This window comes from Rattus norvegicus, chromosome 3 (genome assembly GCF_036323735.1).
Source record: "Rattus norvegicus strain BN/NHsdMcwi chromosome 3, GRCr8, whole genome shotgun sequence".
Taxonomy (NCBI): domain Eukaryota; kingdom Metazoa; phylum Chordata; class Mammalia; order Rodentia; family Muridae; genus Rattus; species Rattus norvegicus.
Genome location: NC_086021.1, coordinates 37776727 through 37797317, shown reverse-complemented (window position 1 = coordinate 37797317; position 20591 = coordinate 37776727). Strand labels below are relative to the sequence as shown.

General features: G+C 48.1%; 1 long non-coding RNA gene across 5 annotated transcripts in view; it reads left to right on the top strand.

Moving 5' to 3' along the window:
• The window catches only part of LOC108350352 (uncharacterized), a 36242-nt gene extending 16076 nt beyond the window's left edge, over positions 1–20166 (top strand). For 3 of the 5 annotated variants that reach the window (XR_010065161.1, XR_010065159.1, XR_005502092.2), the window contains 3 exons: positions 4830–16535; positions 17905–17953; positions 19534–20166. This is a non-coding gene — a long non-coding RNA (uncharacterized LOC108350352). The remainder of the gene's footprint in view (positions 1–4829; positions 16536–17904; positions 17954–19533) is intronic. The other 2 variants (XR_005502093.2, XR_010065160.1) reach the window with 1 other exon arrangement.
• Positions 20167–20591: the final 425 nt, after the last annotated feature.

Sequence of the window (20591 nt, the reverse complement as noted above, 5' to 3'; positions counted from 1 at the left end):
TTTGTAAGATCCAGAATTTTCTGATGATTCAGATTCTATCCTGCCAAACCCCAGAGCCCTGGTCTTTAGAGAAATTTCCTGCTGGGCCTCCTGGTTGGAGTGTAGAACAGGCAGAATGTGATGTGGAGCTGCGCTTTGGGGAGTGATAAACAGGCAGCACCATGGCCAGGGACAGGTCGCTGTCCGTAGTCCTGATCTCATTTTGTCAAACTTGTGGAGAAAGGCTTGAAACTGAGCGTGCACAGGTGTGTGTGTGTGTGTGTGTGTGTGTGTCTGTCTGTCTGTCTGTCTGTCTGTCTGTCTCTGTGTGTGTGTGTACACAAGCATATTCACAGTACACGTGTGTGTGTGCATGAGTGTGTACACATGTATGCTTGTAGAAGCCCTGCCTGTGTATGCATGTATCAGTGTGTGTGCATCCATGAATGTGCGTGTGTGTGTGCAAGCATGTTCACACAATCCATGAGTATCTGTGCAACAACGTGTGTGGGAATGGGTGCACACACATGAGTGTGTATGTAGACCCAGTTGAGACAATAATTAGCCTCAGTTCAGTGATCTATTTGTCAGTTCCCTAAATCCTGCAGGCAACAGTATCTCAAAACCAGGCAGGATGAGAGTCTCGAGGAAGATCGGCACCATTGCATGATGTCCTTAGCCTCCCATAATCCGCTTCCATGCTAAGAGGACCTAAGAAAAGAAATCGGAAAGATATGATTACAGTAGATAACCTCTTCTGGCATCCACCTCTTCCTGTGAACCCATATGAGCATTGGGAGGTAGAAACTTATGCTTCTATGGAGACAGTGAGTGGATGGAGCTGGGGGTTGAGCTTGGGCAGTCTGACTGTGGGGTCTTCTTCTCTGTCAGCAGTCAGATATGTCAAGCATTCATCAGCCTAAGGTCCCCAGACACGTTTAGGGTTCTGATCATGTCATGTCTGGCCATAGTCAGTTGTGGTGGTGGGCACTACTGTTATCCAGGCAGAAGGAGCCAAAGACCAGTGAAATGGCAGCTGGTGTGACAGTGGGGTGTACCACCTGCCCAGGTGATCTGAAGTTCTGTGACCAGAGTCTAGTGCATAGATTCTTGCAGTGTTGGATTGTAGTTTCACTTTAATTCTCTTTCTCAAAGCAATATTGTCAAGGACAGGGCTGGGTGGCTTGTGTCAAGTCCATGGTTATATACTGTGCTCTCTCTCTCTCTCCCTCTCCTTTTCCCTCTCTTCCCTCTCCTCTCCTCCTCTCCTCCCTTCCCCCTCTCTCTCTGTGCATGCATGCATGCGTGCGCGCACGCACGCGCGCGCGCGCACACACACACACACACACACACAGAGAGAGAGAGAGAGAGAGAGAGAGAGAGAGAGAGAGAGAGAGAGAGAGGAATAGCCATTAAGACCATGCTGACTATACTGGGTCTTTACAGTTCTAGGCACAGGGATTTCATCAAAGATATGGATCTCCCTCTTTTCCTCTCCCTTTCCCTTTCCTCCCTCTCCTCTCTTTACTCTCTCTCTCTCTCTCTCTCTCTCTCTCTCATCTACTTCCTCTTTTCCTTCTTTCCCTCTCCCTCCTTCTCTCTCTCCTCCATCCTCTCCTTTCTCCTCCTCTGTTTCTTCTCTCTGCTTTCCCTCTCCTCTTTCCCCTCTCCCCTCCGCAGGCAGCATGCTTTTGTGATCAGTTCCTAGTTACTGTGTGCTTCTCTGCAGACCCACAGAGTGGCTGACAGGCTGTGACCATGTCATCACAAGATGAGCCATTTTGTGCAGGTTCCCATGTGGCAGAGTCATCGCTTATGCACCCGTCTCTGACTCATGGTGTCGTGACATGTCTGTGGGGGTGTGATACCAGCATGGTTCCAGAAGCCAGCTCCTTCCTCTTCCCACCAAATTTCTGACTTCCCCTTTCCCAATGGCAAAGTTGTTTGCTTGAAGGGCTCCAGCACCTGGCTCTTCAGACTTTTGTGTGTGCACATTCCCGGGCCCGCACTGCTCCCAAGTGACTGGGGACCTTTTGTCAAGCACATATGAAATTAAGTGAAATAAAAATCATATTAAAAATTATTACCATGTAACAGCCATTAGTCTACGCACTGCTGTCAGCCCGTGATGGATTCCTCACTTACTTCAATGAATGTTCTAACGGCAGTGATAAAATCACTCAGAAAAAAAAAACAGAATAAACTGTTAACCCTCTCCCCATCCACATTTGTTTTTCTTTGGAAAAAAATACAATAAAGTTCTTGGCAGAAAGGGCTGAGACATCTGTGCCTCTCTGTAATGAGGGACAAGCTGGTTCTGGGGTCCTCAATGTACTTCTCTGTGTAGGAGAGAATTTTGCTCTTGCCCCAGACATGAGCCCCATTTCTTAAGCTAGTTCCTGGGGGACTGATTTGAATCAGGCTCTTGCTGGAAGGGCCCTAGTTCTCAAATGCAAGATTTTAAATGACATTTATTTACTAAAACTGAGGTCAGCTTCCCGACCCCGCCCTGTATGTGAATAGTGTATTGTGTATGTTGTAGTGTGAGTGTGTGTGTGTATTGTGTGTGTATGTGATGTGTGAATGTGTATATGTGTATATGTGTATTGTGTGTGTGCATGTGTTTGTGTGTGTGGTGCGTGAGTGTGTGTATATGTGTGTGTGTGGTATGTGTAGTGTGTGTATATGTGTGGTATATTTAGTATGTATATGGTGTATGTGGTGTGTAAATATGTGTATATGTGTGTGGTGTGTATCTGTGGTGTGTAAGTGTGTGTGTATATGTATGTGTGTGTCTGTGGTGTGTGTGTACTTGTGTGTATGTATGTGTGGTGCATATGTGAATGTGTGTGTGGTGTGTGAATATGTATGTGTGGTGTGTGTGTGTAAGAGATATGTGTGTGGTACGTATCTGTGGTGTGTGTATGTGTGTGGTATGTGAGTGTGTAAGAGATATGTGTGTGGTATGTGTCTGTGGTGTGTGAGTGTGTATATGTTTGTGTGTGGTGTGTGAGTGTGTACGTGGGTGTGGGTGTGTCTGTGGTGTGTAAGTATGTATATATGTATGGTGTGTTTGTAAGAGATATTGTGTGATGTGTATCTGTGGTGTGTGTGTGTATGTATGTGGTATGTGTGCATGTGTGTGTGTGTGTAAGAGATATGTGTGTGGTGCATATCTGTGTGTGTGGTATGTATATGTGTGCATGTGTGTGTAAGAGGTATGTGTGTGGTATCTACACATGAGTATGTATCCACCCAAGGAAGCCAGAGCAGGACATGATGTCCTGCTCTACTGTTCTCCCCTGATTGCTTTATAAGGGACTCTGGGTGAACACATGGTTCAGGTTCAGCTACGACGCTTGGCTAGTGAGCTCCTGGGATCTGCCTGTGTCTGCTCCTATAGCTCGAGGCTATGAACCATGCCCAGATTTTATGCCTGGTGTTTGGATTTAGATTCAGCCCTTGTGCTTGTATAGCAAGCACTCAGTTACCTACTGAAGCGTCTCCCATCCTCCATCGTGTTTTTTTTGAGAAAGGATTTCTCACCAGGTCCCAGGGATCCTTGACTGGGCTATGATGGCTGGACTGCAGGGGCAGGGACCTGCCTGTCTCCCTCTCCCCAACACTGAGGTCACAAGCATGGTGCTGGAGGTCAAACTCAGGTCTTCATGTTAGTGTGGCAAATTATTGACTGAGCTATCTCAGACACCTGCTTGTGATAGGTTGGGCCCATTCACTCTGGATTTTGCTGGTGACACTGGCCAAAAGTACAAGAAAAAGGTCAGATTAGAACGACTCATGAAACAGAACCTGAAGAACAGAAAATGAGATCTCCTTTTCAGACGGAGTAAGGTCTTCTGGATGCTTCTCTGGGAGGAACTAGAAGCTGGAGGGTGGCACTTTCTGTGATAGGGGGAATGTCCCATGTTCTTATTGGAAGGAAAGAGCTCTGTGGAACACCTTGGGTTTAGGTGGGCTAGACAAGATGCCAGAGCTCCCAAGTCTTCAGAAGATGTCGGGGAGAGATCAGGCAGTTGATGAGACCGCACATAGGAGAGCATGTGAGAGAAGAAGTTTGCAAACACAGTGCTGAGGACCACTGGCCACCAAGGCCCTGGAGGAGACAGTGGAGGCGATGGGCAGCTTAGAGAGAAGTGATGCTACTAGGTGAAGGACTGTGGTGAGGGGCGAGGAGTCATTAGCAAAGCAAGGCATTGAAATGAATCAGATAGAGCTAAAAGCAGTGGGGGTGGAAGGATGCTCAGTGGTCCAGAGCACTGGCTGCTCTTTCAGACAACCCAGGGTTTGGTTCTCAGCACTCACACGGTGGCTCACAGCTCTCTGGAACTCCAGTTCCAGGAGATCTAATAGCTTCTTCTGACCTTCATGGATGCCAGACACGTGTGGTACATAGACATACACACAAGCCAACACGTATGTACACAAAAATCAATACTTTTTACACTTAAAAATATAATTGAAAAATATGAATGGTAGCCAAATACCTAACAGAAGCAACTTGGGGAAGGAGATTTTATTTGAGTCAGAGTTTTCTGGGTATAGTCCATCATGGTGAGGGATGTCATGGTGGTAGGAGTGTGAGACTGCTGGTCATACGGCATACTTAGCCAAAGAGCTGACTGAGACAAATGCTGGCACAGAGCTCACTTTCTCCTTTCTCAGTTCAGGACCCCAGCCATGGCATGGTGCCATCCACACTCAGGTGGATCTTCCCACACCAGTTAAACTCAGAGACATGACGCTTGTCTCCTAGGTGACAATTCTAGATCCTATCAGGTTGATGTCAATATCAACCACCACACTGAATTATCTGTTATCTCCTCTCCTAGCCATGAGGCAAGTCGTGACCATGGGCTCTCCCTGGTTAATTATTCAGCCAAGGGCTGCCACCGTCACCAACACTGAACAGAAGCCATGGCCAGAGAGGTGTCTTTGGAGAGATGGACTTGGTGGTCTGAAGATCCCTGAGCCGTGCAATCTCTTACACACCTCAGTGGCTCTTCTCCTTCATCCCAGCATCCTTGATGGTCCAAGTGGCTTGCATACTGGGCTTCTGCCGTAGAACAAGGGATTGCTCCGTGCAGCTTCTGGTTTGTGAACTGACAAGGACAGAACGCCTTCAGCCAGGTTTACAAAGCATGTTGTTGCAGTGAATGTTGCAGAAGCTGGTGGCTGAGAATGGCTGGACTCTGTCTTCTCACAGTTCTGGGGTCCAGAAGTCTGCAGCGAAGGCTCCGGGCTGCTTCCCTCCTGCCTCTCCATCTCCACACGAGGCCAGTGATCTTCCGTACCTCAGCCGGGCTTGTGGCTGCACCCCTCCACTGTGCCTCTGAAGTCGGGTGGTCTCCTCGTCCCTTCTCCCCTTGTAAGACACTAGTGCAGCTGGATGAAGGACCACCCACTCTGGTAAGACCTCATCTTAAACTGATCATACCCACAAAGACCCAATTTCCAAATAAGGTCCCACTCGCAAACACACTGACACTGCCTTGTGGCTTTTTGTTATTAGAGACAGGCTCTCACACTGCAGTAACCCAGGCTGGCTGGAGCTCACTAAATAGCTCAGGCTGGCCATAAACAGAAGGCTGCCTGCCTGTCTGGCCTTTAATGTGTCTTCGTGTATGTGTTCATACTTGTATATCTGTGCTGCGATGCCTAGCTCTAATGGGGTTGAAATCAGGCCCCTATGCACTATACTGACTGACCCATCTCCCTGGATTTTGGAGGAACAGAATTTGATACACAGCATCTTCTAATTACATAGCTCCCTTGGGAAGTTAGTAGGGACCTTCTTCCCAAACCACCTTGGCACGGAAACCTGAGACCTATCTCAGAAATAACATTAGGAGTGTGAGTATCAATTTATTTTCTGTTGCTGTAATAAATGCCACAGGCAAAAAACAGCTTGGAGAAGGAAAGGGTCTGTCTGTCTCCCTATCTGTCTGTCTGTCTGCCTGCCTGCCTATCTACCTATCTCCCATCTATCTATCTATCTATCTATCTATCTATCTATCTATCTATCTATCTATCTCTCTATCATCTATCTATCTATCACCAAGTCAGAGTCCATCATTGAGAATTTCAGGGCAGGAGCTCAGCAGAAACCATAGAGAATGCTGCCTACAGGCTTGCTCTGCCAGCCAGCTTTCTTATATAACCCTGAGCCACTTATTCAGGCATGGCACCACCCACAGTGGATAGGACCCTCCGACATTAATCAACAATCTATCTAGACAGTTCTCCACAGATGGCTCAGCAGGCCACTGAGCCTGACACTTCCCAGAATCCACCGAGCAGAAGGAGAAAACTGATTCCTGCGAGTTGTTCTCTGAACTCTACACCTAGACTAGGGCGTGTGTGTATGCACACACACACACACACACACACACACACACACACACACACACACACCTCAAACACACACACACCTCAAACACACACACACACACACACACACACACACCAAACAACAATAAAAAGGAAACAGAGCCTGCATTCCCAGGGTTGCTGTGATGGTTAACTTTCAACATCAATTTGACTGTAATGTCATCTCTGGAGGCATCTGTGAGAATTTTTCAGAGAGTTATAACTGATGGAGACCCACCATGAATGAGGGCGGCACCATGCTTAGGCTATGGGTCTCCCCTGAATAAAAAGGGAGAGACAAGGAGACAGTGTGGTGAACATCACCGTTCATTGCTCTCTGAAGGAGGAGTCCCAGCCCTATAGGCCCACTGCTGTGACAGACTGTACCCTCGCAAGCCATCAGTCCAAATACACCGTTCTTCCCTTAAGCTGCTTCTGTTGTCATAGCAACGAGCAAAGCAACGAGCACAGCTGCTCTACAGCTCAGAAAGTCACCACACGGAGGTGAGGGCTTCGCCTGAACTCATGAATCCATCCTCAGATATTTACTGAAGACCTACTGTGTGCCGGGGATGGCAAATTTTGTGGGATTGCCTCACGGAGGGGGACGTTTGCAGATGGATGGTTCTAGGAACTTCAGTAAGCTATGACAACTGTTATTCTAAAATTTCACAGGAGTGATTGAATATAAGTCAGGAGACCAGGACTTGGACTTGGGAAATAAGAGGAGACCTAAGGGTTATTCAGGAATCGGGCTAAAAGGGAAGATTATGTCTAGAGTTCTAATAGGTGTGGGCCATGTGAAGGTTGGGGTCCATGTGTGTTGAAGCCCTGAGACCGTGGGCACTCATGGAAATTGTGGGATAGGGAAATTGAAACTTGAGCAGATGATGACTGGATGATCCCTGAGGATACGTCCAGGGATGACTGAGCAGGGCTCCTCGTGGAGTCTGACCAGCCTTGGGGCAGCACCATTGTCTAAGGCAAATGATGTGCGTCTGTGCCCTCAGCCCCAGTTGTTCCCATCTCTTCATCCTCTGTGGCCGTGACAGCAGCATGAGAGACATGGGACATGGCAGCAATGGGACACGGAGAAAAGAGCAAGTGGTACTAACCAGCTGATCCAGTGGGGAAGGAAACGTTCAGGGTCCTTTAAGATCTAGCCTCTCTTCCCATCCACACAATTTCACTTCTTTTCTACCTAGGATTGGCAGAGAGACTATGCAGGGCTAACCTTTCAAGTGAGTAGGCAAGGAGAGGTGGGACTGAAGACTTGTTCTGGGGTCGAAGTTGTCCCTGGACCCCATGGGGTCTGGCTACTGTGACACAGTAAAGGCACTGAGGACCTGGGATAGACATGACACTTGAGCTGATAGGAAACTCCATAACCTCCAAGGTCCAGTGGGAGTGGAAGGAAATTGAAGTTGAACATGCTTGTGTGTGTGTGTGCGTGCATGCGTGTGTGATGGCTGGGACCTTATGGTGGGCTAAAACATGGGGGACTGTGCGCAGCCATGAGAGGAAAGAGGAGGTGGGTGAATGAGTTGAAGGCAGGAATAGTGTTTTAGTTTGGGTTTTATTGACACCATGACCAAAGCTTATAAAGGAAAACATTTAATTGAGACTGGTTCAGAGGTTCAGTCCAGTATCATCGTAGCAGGAAGTGTGGCAGGAGAGGCAGACATGTAGTGACATTCATCTGCCTTGGCCCTCATGTAGGAACAGAGACTTAGACCAAGTCTCATGAGCTGGCTCTTCTCGCCAAGGAGGAAGGGGACACTGTCATACCCTCCTATGTAAGTATTGGGAGCCCTCCATTCATCTCTCCCAGATCAAGCATGGATGAACATTGTTGATAGTGGAAATGCCCAGGACAGGTTTGGATGCAGGTGCAACTGTAGATAATTTTGTATAATCATGTCTTCATGGTCAAGACCCAAGTCACGTAGTGCATTGGTAAAGTGTGTGCTGGTGGCTCTGAAGCCAGATGGTCAGGCTCTAAGCCCGTGCCACCAAGGAGGAGCAATCTTAAATTTGTATACTTCTGTTCATTCATTTCTAAAGTGGGGACAGTAGCGGAGCCTACCTATGGAAAGCTGAGGGAGGCCTCTGTCCCCTGTCCATACAATTTCACTTCTTTCCTACCCAGGATTGGCAGAGAGACTATGCAGGGCTAACCTTACAAGTGAGCAGGCAAGGAGAGGTGGGACTTGTTCTGGGGTCTGAAGGAAGCTGCTGTGGTTTGACATGTGATGTCTTATAGGCTCCTGTATTTGAACACTTGGTCCCCAGGTGGAGATGCTGTTTTGGAAGCTTGCAGAGCCGCTAAGAGACCTCTAAGTCTTGCTGGAGGAAATGGATGTTTTACAACCCCACCCAATTTCCTGGCTCCTTTCCTTCATGAGTGTTGGTACATTGTGACCAGCCACCTCTGTCCCTAGGAGGCCAGTGATGGACCTATGTGTGAAGGTATCTGTGAGAGGAAACTTTAAACTTCATATTATCCTAGGTTTCTTTTTTAAGACTTATTTATTTTTTAGCTGGGTGCAGTGACAGGTACCTTTAATCCCAGCACTTGAGAGACAGAGGCAGGCAAATCCCTGGGAGCTTGAGGACAGCCTTGTCTACATAGTAAGTTCCAGAACATCCAGGGCTACACAGAGAAACCATGCCTTGGAAAAGACACAGACAGGGGAAAGGGGTGGGGTGGGATATTTATTTATTTTGAAAGATTTTGTTTTTAATTTTAATTATATGTATGTGTATATCTTATGTAATGCCATATGGTAGGACCCAAAGACCTCTCAGCTATAGAGTCTATAGTGAGCCTCATCTGGAGAGAAACACTTCTCACAAAGCAGTCTTGCCTTGAATGCACTTTACAGGGAGCCAAAGAACACAGAAAAACCATTTCCAGGTTGGCAGTTTCAGGGGGAGGTAAGGCAAGCAAGCAGTTTAACAGAAGCCAAAACCACACTGTTACCTGAGCACTTTGACGTCACATTTCCAGAACAGGGCTGGGCACTTTTCCATGGTACTTTTCACAGCAAGAGTAGAAGTGAGGATCAATTTCTGGTTAAACCAAAAATGGCTCCAGCAGAAGCAAGATGGAGGGAACTGTCCTATCACAATTAAATACTACAAGCAAAAGCAACTTGGGGAGGAAAGGGATTATTTTAGCCTATGCCCCTTAAGTCATACTACATCACTGAGAAAAGTTAGGGTAGAAACTCCAGGCAGGAACCTGGAGGCAGAAACTGATACAGAGGCCACAGAGGGGTGCTGCTTATTGACTTGCTCCCTATGTCTTGCTCAGCCTGCTTTCTGATAGAACCCAGGATCACCAGCCCACAGCTCACAGTGAGCTGGTTCCTTCTACATCAATCAGCAATCAAAAAGATGACTTACAGGCTTGCCCACAGCATTCTCCTGTAGCCATCCCCCCACCATGTGCCTGTGCATTCGAGTGATAGTGTGTGCACATGAGTGTGTTTGTGTGTGTGTGTGTGTGCGCGCGCGCGTGCCCGTGCGCTCGTGAATGCATGCGTGCACACAGGTGCATGTGGAGTCCAGGAGAGGTTGTCAGAACCCTGGAAACTAACGTTACAGATGGTTGTGATCAACCCAATATGGGTGCTGAGAACTGAACTCCGGTCCTTAGCAAGAGCACTAAGGACTCTAAACTGCTGAGCCGTCTCTGCAACCTCTTACATGTTTTATTTTCATGTGTCAGAGTATGTATTCCATGTGCTTGTGGGTGCCCATGGAGACCAGACGTGGGCCTCTGATCCATTGGATCCCAGTTCTCTGAGGCATGGCAATTGCATGCTCAGAGTATACGGGGAGATAGCACCCCCAAAACCTTGCAGGATTGAAAACCAAAGAGAGTAGGAAAAAAGCCCAAAGCTGATTTTCAAAGGGAAATTTAGCTCATTGTTGGAGACAGACTAGTGGTAAAGGATTCAAATGGTGACCCAGGCACTTCTTGGCTGTGTGATCACAGGGTCAGCCCCGAAGTCTCTGTGACTTCTTTTCCTCTTCTTTGTAGCTGAGATGATAATGGCTTTCCTATTAGGGTGCCTGGGGACCAGCTGGTTAAAATCCACAAAGCTCGAAACAATGCAAGACTTGGGGAGGGCTGGATATGGCTGGGCTCCTCTGTTTTATGTTAGTATTGTTCAGAAGGAAGCAGTATTGTTTGTTACTGATGGCAGCAGCCGTGAAAATAGGTATAGTGGAAACACCGAGGAAACACATGTGGCCTGCAGAGGGCTCTAAGCCAGGGACCTGTGGTCTTTGTTTCTGAGGGTGAAGTCACAAGGATATTCACAGGACAGAAGCAGAGTCTTGCCTCGCCTTGAGGCAGCTCTAAAGGGCATGAAGAGCAATGATTTCTCTGGGAACCACTGGGCTATCTTGTCTCAAAGCGCATTCTTCAGGAGAACCTGAATGATATCAGGGGTAGGGGCAGTCAATAATGACAGATTGTCCCCCTTGCCGGGACAATCAAGAACTGGGTTTGTACCACTTGCTAGCCATGCATCTCGGGCTGATTTCTCCACCTTTCTGGATCTCAAATGGTTGCCTCAAGATGAGGTCAACCAAATGTTCTTCCTGGGATGCTTTGGAGAGAATGAAGTGATAAGGTTGACACACCGTCCTGATATATGCCTAAGTGTGGTGTCACTATTGGTGAGTCAGGGAAGCTTCAAGGCTGTGTGGAGACAGAATGAGGCAGAATAGAAGGGAAGGGTGGGCCTGAAGGCAGTGGGATTTTTTTTAATTGGATATTTTTTATTTACATTTCAAATGTTATCCCCCTTCCTGGTTTGAAGGCAGTGTTTTGAGGGGTAGCTTACGGGTGTCCTTTGGCAAGCTTGCTCTCCATGGGCAGCTGGAGTTCACATATGATCTTGCCGCTTGCAAAGGCTAGGGGAGCCTGTTGGAGGGGGCTGGGAGCCTGTAATCATGGCCAGGAGAACCTTGGTGGCCCGCTTGCACTGCCGTCATCGAGGGGCCAGAGAGGCTCCTGTAGAAGCCAGCTAATAAGCAGGGGAGGTGGCAGAGGTGGACTGTGAGCCCACGCTGGCTGAGCAGAGCAACCAGACGTGACGGGAGGAACGAGGGGCCTGCCCGAGCCTCTCCACATGCCCGCGTGGCCAATTTGCTGGTGACCCTGTGCCAAGCTCTTAACCTCAAGGTCTTAGGGTTGCTGTCTGTAAAGTGATGAGGGCCAGGCTGCCACTGCTGCACTGCAGAAAGTTCCGGAAGAGGAAGCTCAGGGCACAAAGTGGGAGCCAAGGCTCAGGTGTAAAGTATAGCATCTTTCTGGCTACAGGGAGTCCTGGGCCTTCCTTTAGTCCCTGGGTATGGAATGGCTGGACCCCCAGGAGCTTGTCTTGGGTTGGGGATGGATTCTGCTAGATGCAGAGAGTTTAGTAATGTAGAAGTGAAGCATGAAGCAGAGGGGGAGAATTCCCTGATCAGACCTCCTATGTCCTACCGGGTACCTGGGATGGGTACAGGAGACATGGAGTCTCAACAACCCGACGTCCATCACAGCTCCTATGATCCTGACCTCTTTGCCCTGGGCACAAATGTCCCTCTTCCTGGAGCCTCAGTCTCCCTATCTGTAAGACGGTGGTGGTGGCAGCATTTGGGATAATGACATCACCGGGTACATTGTTGGACACTTGCCCTGCTTCCTGAAGAGCTTCATCCATGAAAAATGCTAGTAATATCGGCTGTTGTGTGTTGCCATTGGTCCCTTTGTGTAGTGACAGGACCAGGAGAGTACAGATTTCACAAAGGCGTAGGGCAGGCCCTGGCCAGGGCGCCAGGAGCCCAAGGGTTAAATCTCCATGGAAACAGGCATGCATTATTTACGTAGCCTAATGAATAAAACATTTATGTGGTAGGCTAATAAATTCCCTCACACAAAGCAAAGTAAGCTATGATTTAAATATTGGCCTCTGCTGGCTGGCTGAGTTATGGGGGCTGCTCATGGGGGCTCTCTTGCTTTTATGCTCCCTTCTACTGGAGGGGGGAAGAGGAGTGCACGGGGGAGGGGAGCAAGATCTTTCTAGTAAGTGGCTTTTGGAGTCCTTCTAAACAGCTACCCAGTGCTGGGGCTCTGTCCCTCCCAGTAAGGCTGTATACCCCAAATGGCTTCCCCAGAGTCAGGGCTGGGATTGGGTGACAGGTGGAGCTGGTCCCTACCCAGGGGACTGTCTTTTATATAGGACAGAGATGACCAGAGGTGGGGTAGCCTTCTAGGGTCTTCTGAAGCAATGGATCACATCTGTGGGACTTAAGGGCCTTAAAGTTGGGTGTTAGGTAGTGAAGGGACAGAGGCACCTGACACATCAAGGAAGCCGAGAGGTGACAGAGATGGGTAGGAACAAATAGGGGAGCTGAACTCAGCAGGAGAGTAGCAGAGCCTCAGGGAGAGAGGAGTGACTCCCCTCTGGCTTCTGCCTGTCCAAGGCTGTTCCTTGCCTGGGGTCCAGCTCACTGTTTCCTCTCTCAGCCTTCTGCTTCCGTATGTCTCCCTCCTTAAGGCTGGCAAGCCCCATTTTCTCTCTCCCCTCCCTCCTTCCCTCTATCCTTCCTATATTTGCCCAGGTTAGACCCTCCTCTATTCCTCTGTCTCTTTGCATCTCTGCCTATCTCTCTTGCTATCTATCACCCATCAGGAACAGGGCCCTTCTGTTCACTCACTCGAGTATGTGGATTCCCTGCTGGACTTCTGAGGAAGAAGGAAGGAGCTCCATTGGGCCTGGGGACCTTGAATGTTTGTCTGGGGTATATTGTGGGTTACAGGTACCCTGGGGAAAGGTACGTATCATGACATCCCTGGGTCCCTTTGGCTTTCTTAGAATTGCCTTTGGAGGAATGGAAGCCACAAAGTAGAGTATGGCCTGGTGACTGGGGGATCTTTAAGGGGGGATCACAGCCCTCAACAGATGCTTCACGGGGATGAAGCTCACGCCTGCAATGTGGGGAAACAGAGCAAGGCAGTGATCCTAGTCGGAAGACTCCATGTAGACCCCACTCCTGCTGTTAGAGTCCTAGATATGGCGTTCTGGGTTGCTGAAGATGGCAGAATCTGTCCCACTGGGACCATAATCTGAGGCTATGGGACTTCTGAGTGGCATCCTTAAGGGCTGCAACGCCCACAGTGGCCTCTGTACTCTCATGCCTGGCCCCTGTCCTGGGATGACAGACAGCAAGGTGGTAGGCACCAGTGTCTCTCCTTCATCTTTCAGAAGTGCTGGCTTGAGCTTGCCCCACACTGGTGGTCTTGGGCAGCGCTGGCTTCTCCCGTGCCAGCATTCTTTCAGAAACTGCTGGGCCTGTCTTTTGACATCATACCTGACACTGTCTTTGAGTTACAACTGCCACAGATCAGCCCAGACTCAGGAGAGGAAAATAGATTCCACCCTGCTAGAAAAAATGGCAAGCAGGCTTACTGGGGGCCAGGGGGCTCGAAACGCAGCCTTTGGGGGCAAAGGACCCCCTTCCATCAGTGTCTTGATGGAAACAAAGCCCCCTCCTTCTCCACAGGCAGAGTAGAATCATGGGCTCACAGACTACACCTTCTGGAGTTCAAGTTTCAGTCAGCTCTCACCAGTCGTGGTCCCCAGAGAGAAAGATCCGGGGACTTGTTGCTGTTCCCACCTCTGTGAACTGGGGCTCATGGTCGCTGGGGCCAGTGGTGCCGTTTGGAAGGTCCTCCGAGTTGGCGTATATGAATTAGCATCTCCAGTGTTAGTGTCTCTTCTCCCTTCTCATCCCCAGCTGTGGTGTGACTTTTCCCCAGAGGCATGTGAACAGACATCTGTTTACCTCGGACAGGATACCAACTACAGACCAAAGACAAGCTTTCACCCGCATCCAGCTCAGAGAACCCATGAATCTGCTGCCCCAGTTTACAGGAGCCTGGGTGGCAGAGACCGCATCCTCACTTAGTCCACGCCCACCCTAGCATGAGTGACGCCCCCCAGAAAGCTGCCTCCAGTTCTGGGATGGAACCTGCCCCAGACAAGCCTAGGAAGCAAAGACGCGTTGAAACCGCAAATGGGAAGCGGAACTCACACGGAGACAAGCACACTGTCACAGTGGCGGTGCTGACACACTGCCTGATCCAAACTCATGATTCATAGTGACATGAAACAAACCAGCCCAAACTAGAATAAACCAAGCCACGCCCACAGGGCAGATCGGAAGATGTTGGTGGGGCGTGGAGTTATCTTTAAAAGGAAAAGTAAGGAAGAAGTAAAATGCCCACTGTGGCACTAACTCACAGATGTTACCTTTCTCCTTACAGATGTGTTCTGCCTGATAAGGAAGGAGACTGTAAGAGGGAGCATAAATGTTTCCCAAACTTTAGCGGAATAAAGGTTCTTAGCAGTGAGCTGTGATCATCACTGCAAACACACAAGAAGAAATAAATGCTCCCCCACCCGTGTGTGTGTGTGTGTGTGTGTGTGTGTGTCCTTACACAATCTCTGCAAGCACTCTACCACTGAGCTATATAGTCCCAGCCTTACTGGTTTTTAAAATTTGTTTGTTCTCCATTGTTTGTTTTGTTTTAAGACAAGGATTTTTGCCCTGTAGCCCAGACAAACTTCCAGGCTGGCCTCTACTTCCTAAGTGCTGAGACCATAATATATCTTCTATTGATTGATCGATTGATTGATCTATTTATTTTCCTACCCACCCATGCCTTTTTGTGTGATGTAGACGTGCATGTGCATGTGTGTGCATATGTCTACAGAGGCCAGATACCAACACACGGCACCATCTGCCCCACCCTGCTCCACTTCAACTCAGGCTCTCACTGAACCCGCAACTCACGGGTTCCTCAGAGCTGGCTGGCCGGCCATCTCTAGGATCTTCCTGTCTCTCTCCCCATCCTTGACAGCTCTAGAATTACACACTTACCACCATGCCTGGCATCCAAATTCAGACCCTCATACTTGCACAGCAGTCTAGTAACTAATGGAGCTGTCTCTCCTGCCATAGCATACCTTGTGATGGAAACACGCCATGACACTTGTGGACTAGTGTGGACAGGAAAATTATCAAAATGGCTGAGCCTCTCTATATCGATTGCCATCTTAACAGAAAATACAGAGTGGAAGAGCATGGTATGAAAAATGGCATAGATAAAGTTAGAAAAATCAATTTATTCCTAATGAGATACATACATATACACAGATATATGTGTATGTACATACACATATATGTCACATGTATTTGTATGTACACACATGTATGTATACATAGTCACACATATACATGAATATATACATATGTATACATACATATGTATGTATATATCTGTATATCAGGCTGAACTAATAAATCCTCTTATCTCGGTCTCCTAAGTGCTAGGATCACACCCAGAGCTATAATTTGCTTCATGTGCGATAATAGCATGTGACAATTAAATAATTAAAAATAAAAATCGGGGCTGGGGATTTAGCTCAGTGGTAGAGCGCTTACCTAGGAAGCGCAAGGCCCTGGGTTCGGTCTCCAGCTCCGAAAAAAAGAACCAAAAAAAAAAAAAAATCTAGAAGAAGCTAGCTGTGATGTCGCCTGTAAGTCAGCTGTGATAGTGCCTGTAATCCCAGTATTGGAGAGGCAGAGGCTAGGGGATCTCTGTGAGTTCTAAGCCAGCCTGGTTTCTATGGTAAGTTTCAGACCAGCATCATACAGTCAGATCCTGTTTCAGAAACCAAAACTGTAAGAGGCGTGGCTGGTAGGACACTGGGTTTTGATTCAGAGTCACGTAGAAATAGGAGGGGGAAATTACCTATAGAGTAAGACCCAAGACCCTCAGAGCTGGTGACAGGGCTGGCTCATGGCCAACCCTGGGGAGTTGTCTGCCTTTGTGTTATTTGGGGGTAGTAACACTTTTTCTCTTCCTTCCCTCCTTCCTTCCCTCCCTTTTTTCTTCTTTGGTTTGTGTCATGGTGTGAGCATGTATGTGTATGCACAGGTGTGTACACATGTGGATGGAGGCCAGAGGTCAGCATCAGGTATCTGCCTCGATCCTTTTTTGCCCCGACCCACAGGGCAGTCAGCGGAGGTTGGAGACCACCTAGGAGAGAATGGAGGACAAGAGACTCGAAGAAGGATGCCAAGACATGAGTCTGATCAAGGTGACAAATTATATTTTTCCCCAAGGCTGAATTTAAACCATAGCAGGGGTAACAGAGGGAAGGTGGGAAGCAGGAAACATTTACAAAGGTCAAGGACACAGGATTGTGGTCAGGCAATCGGCTGACATCAACAGGATGTCAGAAAGGTCACAAGTTTGTCATATCATTAGGCATTCTGACGTCAGATGTATTTTTCAGAAAGGTCACAAGTCTGTCATATCACTAGACATCCTGACCACCAGATTTGTATTGGTCTTCTGCAGCTGGCTGGGGATTTTCCATGAACCCAGTCATACTTAACTCTAACTATAATATTAACATCAATAATGGAGGGTTTTAAGGGCATCATCGTTCCCAATACCTTTCCACTTTACTTTTTTGAGGCAAGGTCTCTTATTAAAGTCAACTCATGGATTTGGCTAGTCTGGCCAGCAAGCTCCCAGAGTCCTCCTGTCTCTACTCCTCCAGGCCTAAGACTGAGAGCCTAGCTTCTTAGCAGACTCTAGGGATCGGCCCAGGCCCTCATGCTTGAGTGGTAATCACTTTACAGACTGAGCCATTTCTCCAGCTCTGCAGCAATGCTTATCATTAGAAACATTAAATTTGAAATTTTGTGTAATGAACTTGGGTTAAAAACTTAAAAATAGAAAGACTAAAATTCAAGTGGATTCAATAGCGCTGGTCCTTACCGTGTGTGTACTTACTGTATGTGAGGTCCAGGCTATGCATACAGTACATCCTACCACTTCATGTTCATACTGAGAAACATCAGAGAGGGTAAGCCACAGGAAAAGTAAGAAGACCAACAGTCATACTCATGAATAACCACATCCTGCTTCGTGGAGCAGAGTCTGGGTTCTGCTTCATGGAGCAGAGTCCTGTGTGTGTGTGTGTGTGTGTGTGTGTGTGTGTGTGTGTGTGTGTGTGTGTGAACTGTATGGTAACATTTTCAAAGAATGACTTTTAAAGTTAAGTGTGTTTTATATTGTGATATTTACCTGAGATCTTGGGGATAAACAAAATAGGAAAGGTTATGGTTTAACAGTTTAATAGTGATGTATTTCTCTGTCAAGTTGACAGGTGATCAGCTGTTAGTTTTTGTCAACTTGATGCGAGCTAGAGTCATTTGGGAAGAGGGAACCTCAACTAAGAAAATACCTCTGTCAGATTGGCCTGTAGACATGTCTGGGGGTATTTTCTTGACTAATGATTGATGTGGGTAGCTTCAGCCCACTGTGGGTGGTGCTACCCCTGGGCAGGTAGGTGGTCCTGGGTTATATAAAAAAAAAAAAAAAAGCTAAGCAAGCCAGGAAGAGCAAGCTGGGAAGAAATGTTCCTCCATGATCTCTATTTCAATTTCTACTTTCAGATTCCTGCCCTGACTTCCTCTAAGGACTGATGGACTGTGGCTTGGACATGTAAGCCAGATAAACTCGTTCATTCCCAAATTGCTTTTGGTCATGGGGTTCAATCACAGCAACATAAAGCAAATGGAGACAGCCTAAGATAGCTATGTAAGCTTCCTTGTTGGCTCAGAGAGGACCCAGGCCATCCTACTAGAGGAACCCTTTGTGCAGAGACAGGCTAAGTGTCCTGTCCGCAAGCCCCAACCATCCTAGCCAGAGCCTATTCACTCCATCCACTCCAGCTGACCTCTACTCATGACAGTCTCCAAGCTCTTCAAAATAACTCCACAAGCCGAGGACTGCACATCCAAATGTGAGCCTACAGGTGATATTTCAGACTCAGGCCCAAACAAGCCATCCCTCTGGGCCCCTTCCCTAACTGCCGACCTTGTACATAAAGGGTACAAGAGCTGGTGTTTTGAGTCAGTACACATAGAATAGTTTGTTCCACAGAACCAATGACACAGGCATACATGCCACATTGTTAGGCTCTTAAAGCTTCAATTGTACTATCCAGAAGAGGTCAAAGGTCATCTGGTGAGGACCTGGGGTCTGGAGTTTGCCAGATAGGTCTAGAGCGGTGGTTCTGAGCTTGTGGGTTATGACACCTTTGAGTGGGGGTCACATATTTGATATCCTGCATATCATATTTGTGCATTGTAATTCATACAGCAGCAAGGATGTGTAAATTTTTAATAGTCACAGGAAGCAGATGGAGAGAGAGAACTGGGTAGGAGAGGGGATGGGGAAGGGAATGGGGTGTTCAGGATCAAGTGTCGGGAGAGACAGACCAGAGGGCCAGAGGGCCAGAGGACCAGGATAATGAATGGAGATTGGTGGTTGATGAAGGTAGGGGCAGTGGACGGGCATCTCTAGAACATACCAGAGACCTGGGATGGGAGAGGCTCCCAGGAGTCTATGGGATGTGTCCTGGTTGGTTCTGTGTGTCAACTTGACACAAGCTGGAGAAAGGAGCCTCCCTTGAGGAAATGCCTTCATGAGATCCAGCTGTAAGGCATTTTCTCAACTAGAGGTCAAGGTAGGAGAACCCAGCCCATTGTGGGTGGTGCCGTCCCTGGGCTGGTGGTCTTGGGTTCTATAAGAGAGCAAGCCAGAGCAAGCCAGGGGAAGCAAGCCAGTAAGTAACATCCCTCCATGGCCTCTGCTTCAGCTCCTACTTCCTGACCTGCTTGAGTTCCAGTCCTGACTTCCTTTGGTGATGAACAGCAATGTGGAAGTGTAAGCTGAATAAACCCTTTCCTCCCCAACTTGCTTCTTGGTCATGATGTTTTGTGCAAGAATACAAACCCTGACTAAGACAGGGTGACTTTACCTGAGACTCCTAGCAGTGGGGAACCTGAAGTGGATACCTCCTGTGGCAAGTCAGGACCCCCAGTGGAGGAATGGGGACACCAACCCACCTACCCACAGACCTTTTGACCCAAAAAATCTGTCCCATCTACAAGAAATACAGGGACAAAGATGAAGCAGAAGCTGAGGGAATGGCCAACCAATAACTGACCCACGCTGACATCCATCCCATGGACAAGCACCAATCCATGACACTATTAATGATACTGTTATGCTTGCAGACAGGAGCCTAACATAACTGTCCTCTGAGAGGCTCCACCCAGCAGCTGCCTGAAACAGATGCAGAGGCCCAGAGCCAAACATTGGAGGAAGATCGGGGAGTCTTATGCAAGAGTTGGAGGAAGAATCAAAGGCCCTGGAGGGGATAGGAACTCCACAGGAAGACCAACCTGGACAGACTCTGGGGCTCTCAGAGACCGAACCACCAAACAAAGAGCATACACAGGCTGGACCTGGGTCTCCCCTCACATATGTATCGGATGTGCAGCTCAGGCTTCATGTGGGTCCCAAACAACTGCGAGCTGGGGCTGTCCCTAAAGCTGTTGCTCTCTGCGGATCCCATTCTCCTAACTGGGCTGCCTGTCTGGGTCCAGTAGGAGAGGCTGCACCTAGCCCTACAGAGCTTTGATGAACAGGGTAGGGGGAAACCCAGAGGGACCTCTACTCTTCCAGAGGAGAAGGGTAGGGGGGAATGGGTGAGGGACTGTGTGAGGTGGGTACCAGGAGGAGGGACAGCAGTGATCAGGATGTAAAGTGAATGAATGAATGAATGAATGAATGAATGAATAAATAAATAAATAAATAAATAAATAAATAAACGGGGTCCCTCATGCTTTTGCAGCAAACACTCCTAACTGGCTCCTTTTTCTTCTTTTTTTAAATTTTTTACCATTGTGTGTGTTTGGAGGAGGGGCATAATATACATACGTGCACAAGCCTGTGTGGGTGCAGTCACGTGTATGAATGTTCATAAAGGCCAGAAATTAACATCAAGACATTTTCTTTAATTGCTCTCTCTCCCTCTCTCTCTCTCTCTCTCTCTCTCTCTCTCTCTCTCTCTCTCTCTCTCTCTCTCTCTCTTTCTCTGAGACTGGGTCTCTTCACCAAACTTGAGCTCTCTGATTTAGAGACTGGCTGGCCAAGAAAACTCCCAGGATCCACCCGTCTTTACCTCAACGTTGGAGTGACAGGCATACACTGCCGTGCCCAGCTTTCCCCTTTCAGTGTGAGTCCTGGGGATTCAGCAAAGTCCTCACCCTTGCACAGCCATTTCTTTCTC